Source organism: Rhinopithecus roxellana, chromosome 10 (assembly GCF_007565055.1).
Source record: "Rhinopithecus roxellana isolate Shanxi Qingling chromosome 10, ASM756505v1, whole genome shotgun sequence".
Classification (NCBI taxonomy): domain Eukaryota; kingdom Metazoa; phylum Chordata; class Mammalia; order Primates; family Cercopithecidae; genus Rhinopithecus; species Rhinopithecus roxellana.
This window is the reverse complement of record NC_044558.1, coordinates 141987735-141997588: the sequence shown is the minus strand read 5'-3', so window position 1 is coordinate 141997588 and position 9854 is coordinate 141987735.

The following is a 9854-nucleotide window of genomic DNA, read 5'->3' as shown; positions in this document are numbered from 1 at the left end:
CAACAGCTGACCAGCACCAATTGTCTGGCACTCCCTAGTGAGATGACCCCAGTACCTCAGTTGAAAATGCAGAAATCACCGGTCTTCTGTGTCACTCGCGCTGGGAGTTGGAGACTGGAGCTGTTCCTATTCGGCCATCTTGCTCCGCCCCAGCCTCATCTAGGGTTTTCATGGTTTTAGCTCTAACATTTAAGTCTCTAATCCATCTTGAATTAGTTTTTGTATAAGGAGTAAGGAAAGGATCCAGTTTCACCTTTCTACTTATGGCTAGCCAATTTTCCCAGCTCCATTTCAATAGGGAATCCTTTCCCCATTTCTTGTTTTTCTCAGGTTTGTCAAATATCAAATGGCCGTAGATGTGTGGTATTATTTCTGAGGGCTCTGTTCTGTTCCATTGGTCTATATCTCTGTTTTGGTACCAGTACCATGCTGTTTTGGTTACTGTAGCCTTGTAGTATAGTTTGAAGTCAGGTAGCATGATGCCTCCAGCTTTGTTCTTTTGGCTTAGGATTGTCTTGGCAATGCAGGGTCCTTTTTGGTTCCACATGAACTTTCAAGCAGTTTTCTCCAATTCTGTGAAGAAAGTCATTGGTAGCTTAGTGGGGATGGCATTGAATCTATAAATTACCTTGGGCAGTATGGCCATTTTCACAACATTGATTCTTCCTATCCATGAACATGGTATGCTCTTCCATTTGTTTGTGTCCTCTTTTATTTCACTGAGCAGTGGTTTGTAGTACTCCTTGAAGAGGTCCTTTACATCCCTTGTAAGTTGGATTCCTAGGTATTTTATTCTCTTTGAAGCAATTGTGAATGGGAGTTCATTCATGATTCGGCTCTCTGTTTGTCTGCTACTGGTGTATAAGAATGCTTGTGATTTTTGCACATTGATTTTGTGTCCTGAGACTTTGCTGAAGTTGCTTATCAGCTTAAGGAGATTTTGGGCTGAGACCATGGGGTTTTCTAAATATTCAATCATGTCATCTGCAAACAGGGACAATTTGACTTCTTCTTTTCCTAACTGAATACCCTTTATTTCTTTCTCTTGCCTGATTGCCCTAGCCAGAACTTCCAACACTATGTTGAATAGGAGTGGTGAGAGAGGGCATCCCTGTCTTGTGCCTGTTTTCAAAGGGAATTTTTCCAGTTTTTGCCTATTCAGTATGATATTGGCTGTGGGTTTGTCATAAATAGCTCTTATTATTTTGAGATACATTCCATCAATACTGAATTTATGGAGAGTTTTTAGCATGAAGGGCTGTTGAATTTTGTCAAAGGTCTTTTCTGCATCTGTTGAGATAATCATGTGGTTTTTGTCTTTGGTTCTGTTTATATGCTGGATTACATTTATTGATTTGCGAAAGTTGAACCAGCCTTGCATCCCAGGGATGAAGCCCACTTGATCATGGTGGATAAGCTTTTTGATGTGCTGCTGGATTCAATTTGCCAGTATTTTATTGAGGATTTTTGCATCGATATTCATCAGGGACATTGGTCTAAAATTCTCTTTTTTTGTTGTATCTCTGTCAGGCTTTGATATCAGGATGATGTTTGCCTCATAAAATGATTTAGGGGGGGATTCCCTCTTTTTCTATTGATTGGAATAGTTTGAGAAGGATTGGTACCAACTCCTCCGTGTACCTCTGGTAGAATTCAGCTATGAATCCGTCTGGTCCTGAACTTTTTTTGGTTGGTAGGCTATTAATTATTGCCTCAATTTCAGAGCCTGCTATTGGTCTATTCAGGGATTCAACTTCTTCCTGGTTTAGTCTTGGGAGAGTGTAAGTGTCCAGGAAATAATGCATTTTTTCTAGATTTTCTAGTTTATTTGCATAGAGGTGTTTACAGTATTCTCTGATGGTAGTTTGTATTTCTGTGGGGTTGGTGGTGATATCCCCTTTATCATTTTTTGTTGCGTCTATTTGATTCTTCTCTCTTTTCTTCTTTATTAGTCTTGCTAGCAGTTAGCAGTCTATCAATAACCAGCTCCTGGATTCATTGATTTTTTTGGAGGGTTTTTTGTGTCTCTATCTCTTTCAGTTCTGCTCTGATTTTAGTTATTTCTTGCTTTCTGCTAGCTTTTGAATGTGTTTGCTCTTGCTTCTCTAGTTCTTTTAATTGTGATGTTAGGGTGTCAATTTTAGATCTTTCCTGCTTTCTTTTGTGGGCCTTTAGTGCTATAAATTTCCCTCTACATACTGCTTTAAAATTGTCCCAGAGATTCTGGTATGTTGTATCTTTGTTCTCATTGGTTTCAAAGAACATCCCTATTTCTGCCTTCATTTCATTATGTACCCAGTAGTCATTCAGGAGCAGGTTGTTCAGTTTCCATGTAGTTGAGCGGTTTTCATTGAGTTTCTTAGTCCTGAGTTCTAGTTTGATTGCACCGTGGTCTGAGAGACAGTTTGTTATTATTTCTGTTCTTTCGCATTTGCTGAGGAGTGCTTTATTTCCAACTATGTGGTCAATTTTGGAATAAGTGCGATGTGGTGCTGAGAAGAATGTATTTTCTGTTGATTTGGGTTGGAGAGTTTTGTAGATGTCTATTAGGTTCGCTTTGTGCAGAGTTGAGTTCAATTTCTGGATATCCTTGTTAAATTTCTGTCTTGTTGATCTAATGTTGACAGTGAGGTTTCTAAAGTCTCCCATTATTATTGCATGGGAGTCTAAGTCTCTTTGTAAGTCTCTAAGGACTTGCTTTATGGATCTGGGTGCTCCTGTATTGGGTGCATATATATTTAGGATAGTTAGCTCTTCCTGTTGAATTCATCCCTTTGCCATTATATAATGGCCTTTGTCTCTTTTGATGTTTGATGGTTTAAAGTCTGTTTTATCAGAGACTAAGATTGCAACCCCTACTTGTTTTTGTTTTGCATTTGCTTGGTAGATCTTCCTCCATCCCTTTATTTTGCACCTATGTGTGTCTCTGCATGTGAGATGGGTCTTCCTGAATACAGCAAACTGATGTGTCTTGACTCTTTATCCAATTTGCCAGTGTGTGTCTTTTAATTGGACCATTTAGTCCATTTACATTTAAGGTTAATATTGTTATGTGTGAACTTGATCCTGTCATTATGATATTAGCTGCTTATTTTGCTCACTAGTTGATGCAGTTTCTTCCTAGCCTCAATGGACTTTACATGTTGACATGTTTTTGCAATGGCTGGTACCTGTTGTTCCTTTCCATGTTTAGTGCTTCCTTCAGGATCTCTTGTAAGGCAGGCCTCGTGGTGACAAAATCTCTAAGCATTTGCTTATCTGTAAAGGATTTTATTTCTCCTTCACTTATGAAACTTAGTTTGGCTGGATATGAAATTCTGGATTGAAAATTCTTTTCTTTAAGAAGGTTGAATATTGGCCCCCACTCTCTTCTGGCTTGGAGACTTTCTGCTGAGACATCTGCTGTTAGTCTGATGGGCTTCCCTTTGTGTGTAAACTGATCTTTCTCTCTGGCTGCCCTTAAGATTTTTTCCTTCATTTCAACTTTGGTGAATCTGACAATTCTGTGTCTTGGAGTTGCTCTTCTCAAGGAGTTTCTTTGTGGCATTCTCTGTATTTCTTGAATTTGAATGTTGGCCTGCCTTACTAGGTTGGGGAAATTCTCCTGGATGACATCCTGCAGAGTGTTTTCCAACTTGGTTCCATTTTCCCCGTCACTTTCAGGCACACCAATCAGATGTAGATTTGGTCCTTTCACATAATCTCATATTTCTTGGAGGCTTTGTTCATTTCTTTTTACTCTTTTTTCTCTACACTTCTCTTCTCACTTCATTTGATTCATTTGATCTTCAATCGCTGATACTCTTTCTTCCAGTTGATTGAGTCAGTTACTGAAGCTTGTGCATTTGTCACGTAGTTCTCGTGTTGTGGTTTTCATCTCTATCAGTTCTTTTAAGGCCTTCTCTGCATTGATTATTCTAGTTATCCATTCATCCCTTCTTTTTTCAAGGTTTTTAATTTCTTTGCACTGGTTACGGAGTTCCTCCGTTAGCTCTGAGAAGTTTGATTGACTGAAGCCTTCTTCTCTCAACTCGTCAAAGTCATTCTCCGTCCAGCTTTGTCCCATTGCTGGCAATGATCTGTGTTTCTTTGGAGGGAGAGATGCACTGTGAGTTTTTGAATTTCCAGCTTTTCTGCACTGGAAATTTTTTTTTTCCCCATCTTTGTTTTTTTCCCCCCCCCCCCATCTTTGTTGTTTTATCTGCCTTTAGTCTTTGATGATGGTGATGTACTGATGGGGTTTTGGGATGGGTGTCCTTTCTGTTTGTTAATTTTCCTTCTAACAGTCAGGACTCTCAGCTGTAGGTCTGTTGGAGTTTGCTTGAGGTCCACTCCAGATGCTGTTTGCCTGGGTATCAGCAGCGGAGGCTGCGGAAGATAGAATATTGCTGAACAGCGAGTGTTGCTGTCTGATTCTTGCTCTGGAAGCTTCGTCTCAGGGGTGTACCCCACCATGTGAGGTGTGAGGTGTCAGTCTGCACCTAGTGTGGGATGTCTCCCAGTTAGGCTACTCAGGGGTCAGGGACCCACTTGATCAGGCAGTCTGTCCGTTCTCAGATCTCAACGTCTGTGCTGGGAGATCCACTGTTCTCTTAAAAGCTGGCAGAGGGGGCATTTACCTCTGCCGAGGTTTCTGCTGCTTTTTGTTTATCTATACTCTGTCCCCAGAGGAGGAGTCTGCAGAGGCAGGCTGGTCTCCTTGAGCTGTGGTGGGCTCCACCCAGTTCGAGCTTCCTGGCGGCTTTGTTTACCTACTTAAGCCTCAGCAATGGTGGGGTCCCGTCCCCCAGCCTCGCTGCTGCCTTGCAGTTAGATCTCAAATTGCTGTGCTAGCAATGATGGAGGCTCCAGGGGCGTGGGACCCTCTGGGCCGGGTTTGGGATACAATCTCCTGGTGTGCCATTTGCTAAGACCCTTTGTAAAGCACAGTATTAGGGTGGGAGTTACCCGGTTTTCCAGGTGTTGTGTGTCTCACTTTCCTTTGGCTAGGAAAAGGAATTTTCTTCCCTATTGCACTTCCCAGGTGAGGTGATGCCTCATCCTACTTCAGTTCTCACTGGTCGGGCTGCACTCACGGACCAGCCCCAACTGTCCAACATGCCCCAGTGAGATAAACCTGGTACCTCAGTTGAAAATGCAAAAGTCACCCGTCTTCTGTGTCACTCACGCTGGGAGCTGGAGGCAGGAGCTGTTCCTATTTGGCCATCTTGGGTGCCCCCGACCCTGTTACATTATTCTTAAGGCTCTTGTTGGCATCATGGCTATATTATAGTTTTGTTGTTACTGTAAATGCAATTCTTACATTTTCTAATCCTCCTATTTGTATTAATATAGATTTATATGTGGAGAAAAATTGCTAAAATTGTAACAGAATAATAAAAATACTATTTCCTGGACAATTTCATGGCTGAGAGAGCACTGGACTGAGATGTGGGATTCTATTGCCATTCAACAGTGAACTTACTATAAGCTTATACTATGTTCTTGGTAAAGTTATTTAATTTTACTGGCTCTCAATTTTTGTTTGTGTGTCTCAAAATGCAAAATGAGACCCAACTACAGAGATTTCTATACCATATTAGCTAAGTTGCATTTTTTAGTTTGACTTACATGTCTATTGTATTACTGGCCACCAGGAGGATCAGTGTTTGCAGACTACTCCAAACCCCAAAAGGTAGATTGGTGGATCCAGATGTGCAAGGAATTTAAGAACATCCTTGATTATGATAGGATCTGGACTGTAAGTCTAACCTTATTATTTAAAAATATTTGTCCTTGGTGAAAAAGCGGAGTGTTCATCTACTTGTCTTTTTTCAGCTTTTTTCCCCCTAACCCTTCCACTTCTATGAGCCTGTCAACATGCAGCCTGTATACCAACTTCTCCATGGAGCCTTCACTGGCACTCTTACTAAAAGTAACTCCTCTCTTCTCTTAGTACAACAAATAAGTATTTATTGAGCACCTACTCTGTGCCAGGAGGCATTGGGGATACACTTAGAAAAACTCTTGCCTTCACGGAGCTGACATTTTAGTGGGAGATATAGAAAATGAACAAAATAAGTAAGTAAAACATAGAATATGTTGGATGATAGTAACTGCCCAAAAGAAAAATTATCTAGGAGGTGGAGTAGGAAGTTTGAGAACTTAAACAAGATTGAAATTTAAATAGGGTGGTCAGAGAAGGTGATAATTGCTGACAAAGGCCAGAGACTGGGCCATGGAGATATTTGAGGGAAGAGTATTCACGAAAGGAAAGAGCAAATACAAAAATCCAAAGCAGAACATGCCTGGCATTTTCTAGGAATGGCAAGAAAGCCAGTGTAGCTACAGCAGAGTACTCAGAGGGGGACAACCATAGAGAAAAAGATCGCAGAGATACAGAGGCAGCATTGTAGACCATTGCAAGATCTTTGACTTTTCTCTGAGTGAAATGGAAAACCACTGGTGGGTTTTAAGCAGAAGTTTCAAAAGGATCGTTCTGGTTGCTATATTGAGAGTAGACTATAGGAAGCAAAAACAGTGTGAAGACAGAGGTGAATCCAGATTTTGTAAAGCTTTCTACAAATTGAACAACTGTCTTTAGGAAAAAATATTTAAAAATTACAAACAGAAAATTAGGCATACAATTATGGAGGAGGTCATGCAAAAAGCAGCCGTGAAACTTCAATTTTATTAGCTTCCAGATAAATCCACTTCAGGTCGCTATTGAAAAGAGAGGCAAATTAAGAAGACACTATTACAACAGTCCAGGCAAAAGAAAATGGTGGTGGCCCAAGATAGTGGCAATAGAGTGAATGACATGTGGTCAGATTCTGCATGTATTTTGAAAATATAATTAACATTATTGGTTAACAGATTAGATGGTGAGTTTCAAGAAAAAGAAATTAAAAATGATTTATGTCCATAGCCACTGGAAAATTTGAATTGCCATTCACAGAACAGAAATGAGTGGTATCTATTCTTGTGCAATGACATTCATAGGTTTGTGAAACCATTGCTAATTTGCCAGTGTATGCTACTCGAGACCAGGGACACAATGTTGTTTATTGCCATGGCTCATAGAGCTTCTAACTTACCATCTCACACATTTAGATGCCCAAAATATATCTGTTGAATGAGTGGTCTTTATGTGTTCTGTTACCTCAATGGGAAGTAAGAAAACTATACCCATTATTACTCATTGAGTTTCTATTTTTATGTAAGGATATGAATGAACCAGCCAACTTTGGGACACGCCAGCACCCAAGATGTGAAGAGAATACTCTAAACTGCTCATCCTATGTACCTGGTAAATAGACTGAAAATTCCAAATGGTTTTTAAGCATTTTCATATCCTGTAAGGAAAAGTCTCCTTACTGTTTTTCGTTTGTCTTAGGAAAATATAAACTCACCAATGTAGAAATAAGTAGTTCATAGCTCACCAATCTAAAACCAATCCAGAAAACTCAGAATACGTATGTGTACCTCCTGTACTCCTTCAGTGGGAAGGGCTTGGAATGTCTGAGAATTGTGTCCTTACTTGTCTAGGGAGGAAGCAGAGATTCTCTTCATAGGCTGTCATTCCAAGGAGGCAGATTATGGTGTTGCAGTTGACTCTTAGATGACTGAATTCTTCTCTTTGGCTACAAGGTGTGTTCACTTTACCGTTTCCATAATTTTTGCTATTTCTGTAACTAATCTACATTCAAAAATGCTACAAGGTGGAAAAGTTGTGAAAATTTAATTGAGAAGTACAGTTTGCAGTCAGAGTAAAAGGGGCTTACCCTTGGCTGAGGATTTCAACTTTGAGTGATTATAGTCCTTCATTTACATTTCCTTTACAATTATAGCCATTTTCATCTGCAGTGATTCAGTTCCTAATGAAACCTAAAAAAAAAAAAAAAAAAAAAAAAAAAAAAAAAAAAAAAAGAGAGAGAGAGAGAGAGAGAGAAAAGCAAAATAGGATAAAATTAGGTTCAGAGAACTGGTGTTCCATAAAGTCCTGCTTACCTTGCTTGAATCCTGGAGACACGGACCCCTCCCCACATTTTACTTGTTAGGCAAAAGAAATGGTGTGCAATAATTATTTCCTCTTTTATCATTGTCTGAAATATCTAAATGAAAATATCAAGTAGGCAGCAAAATACATAGGTCTGGAGAGAAGTCATATGGGCTTGAGATAAAAAAAAAAAAAAAACAACCCACTGGGAATTAGGTGCATAAAAAATGGCATTTTAAACCCAAAGGAATGGGTGATTCAATGTACTAAGACTGGCAGAGTATAAAAAGTAAAATCGACAAGCGGGCATCCCAACTCTGAGTTCTAAGTGAACCTGCACCCCAACATTAAGACTTTGTATAAAATAAAATACAGCCTGGAAAACCAAATTGATGCAATTGGATAGGGAGGAAGAATGGCAGGAATACATGACTCAGCTGAGAAGACTACATAGTCATTTCTATCAGATGCTGCCAAACAGCCAAATACAATGAGTGGAGACTGTGTGTAGAGTTCAGCAATATAAAGATTGACAATATTAGTTTCAATTGAGTAGTGGAAATGGATACCAAACTGAAGTCAGTTCAAAAGTGAAAGGAAGGTGAGAAAGTAGAGACAGAGGTTCTTATTGTTGCTGGAAGAAGAAGAAAATGTGTACAGATGCATATAGATGGAAGGATTCAGTTTTTAAAATTTTTCATTGGGGGAGTGATATGGGGAATGTGATTGAATTTGGGGAGTAAGAAGTTTGAAGAGAGGGGAAAATATGAAGGGGATATGCCACAGTCATATCTGGGAGTGGCAAAGTGAATTTTTGAAAGAAGCATAGTGGGATTCTCAGGTGGTACTGAGAATTCATTTGAGGTTTGCATTCTTGAAGCAAAGGATGAAGAAGAATAGAGAGAAGGAAATTTGGGTTTTTTGGATATGAAAATGTCAATGTTGCTCTCTGAACTGCATTTGATCAAAATGTCAGGGAGTCCATGAAGTCACACACAATAACTTCAGCAATAAGACACCTGTGTTCTATAGTACACAATAGTATAGAAACATTTGCCCAGAAAGTCAGCTCGCATTACACAGGAAGATGACAACATGATACAGAGAACAAGTGTGGGTGTTAGTGTCACAATGGCTCCCAGTCCTGGCTCAAGCACTTTCTTGTCTTATGAATTAAGAAAAGTTCTTTCAGTTCTTTTGACTGTAGAATAGGGAGTATGAATACTATTTATAAGTTAAGGATTAAAAATATATGTCAGAGCAACTGACATACAGTGCATGTACATAAGATAGCTACTACTAACAATTTAAATAAAAGCTATTACAAACAATTTGGGAGGACTCACATGTAACTCCAAATAGTTGGAAAAACACTGAAAAAAGCAACTAATATAGCCAATTATTATTGTAACAATTGTCCACCATCTTCAGTCTCCAGAGTATGAAGACAGAATTGTCTATCAAAGCGCGTCCTTATTTTTGCCCTGATTGGAATAATTCTTTCACAAGTGATAGTCCAGTACTTAGCCACCTTGTTTCTGGTTCGTATTCTTTTAAGGAACAAATCTGTCACTATGTGAAGCTTAAAAAAAATAAAAGGAAAGAGGATGAATCAAAGAAGAAAGAGAATGTTAATGCCACAAAACAAGGCCAGTTAAGCTCCCATACGCATTATTTCTAAAACAGACTATTGTAAAAAGTTCTGAAGAAATCTGTTTGCAGTCAGGGTGAGTGTCACCAAGACACTGAACCTAAAGACTATAAAGATCTGATGCCACCTCCCATGAATATTCCTATTCCCTGTGCTATTTTTAAACAATATTAAATTTTTTAATCTCTTTTATAATTCAACAATCTAAGGTTTTTACTGTTTTGT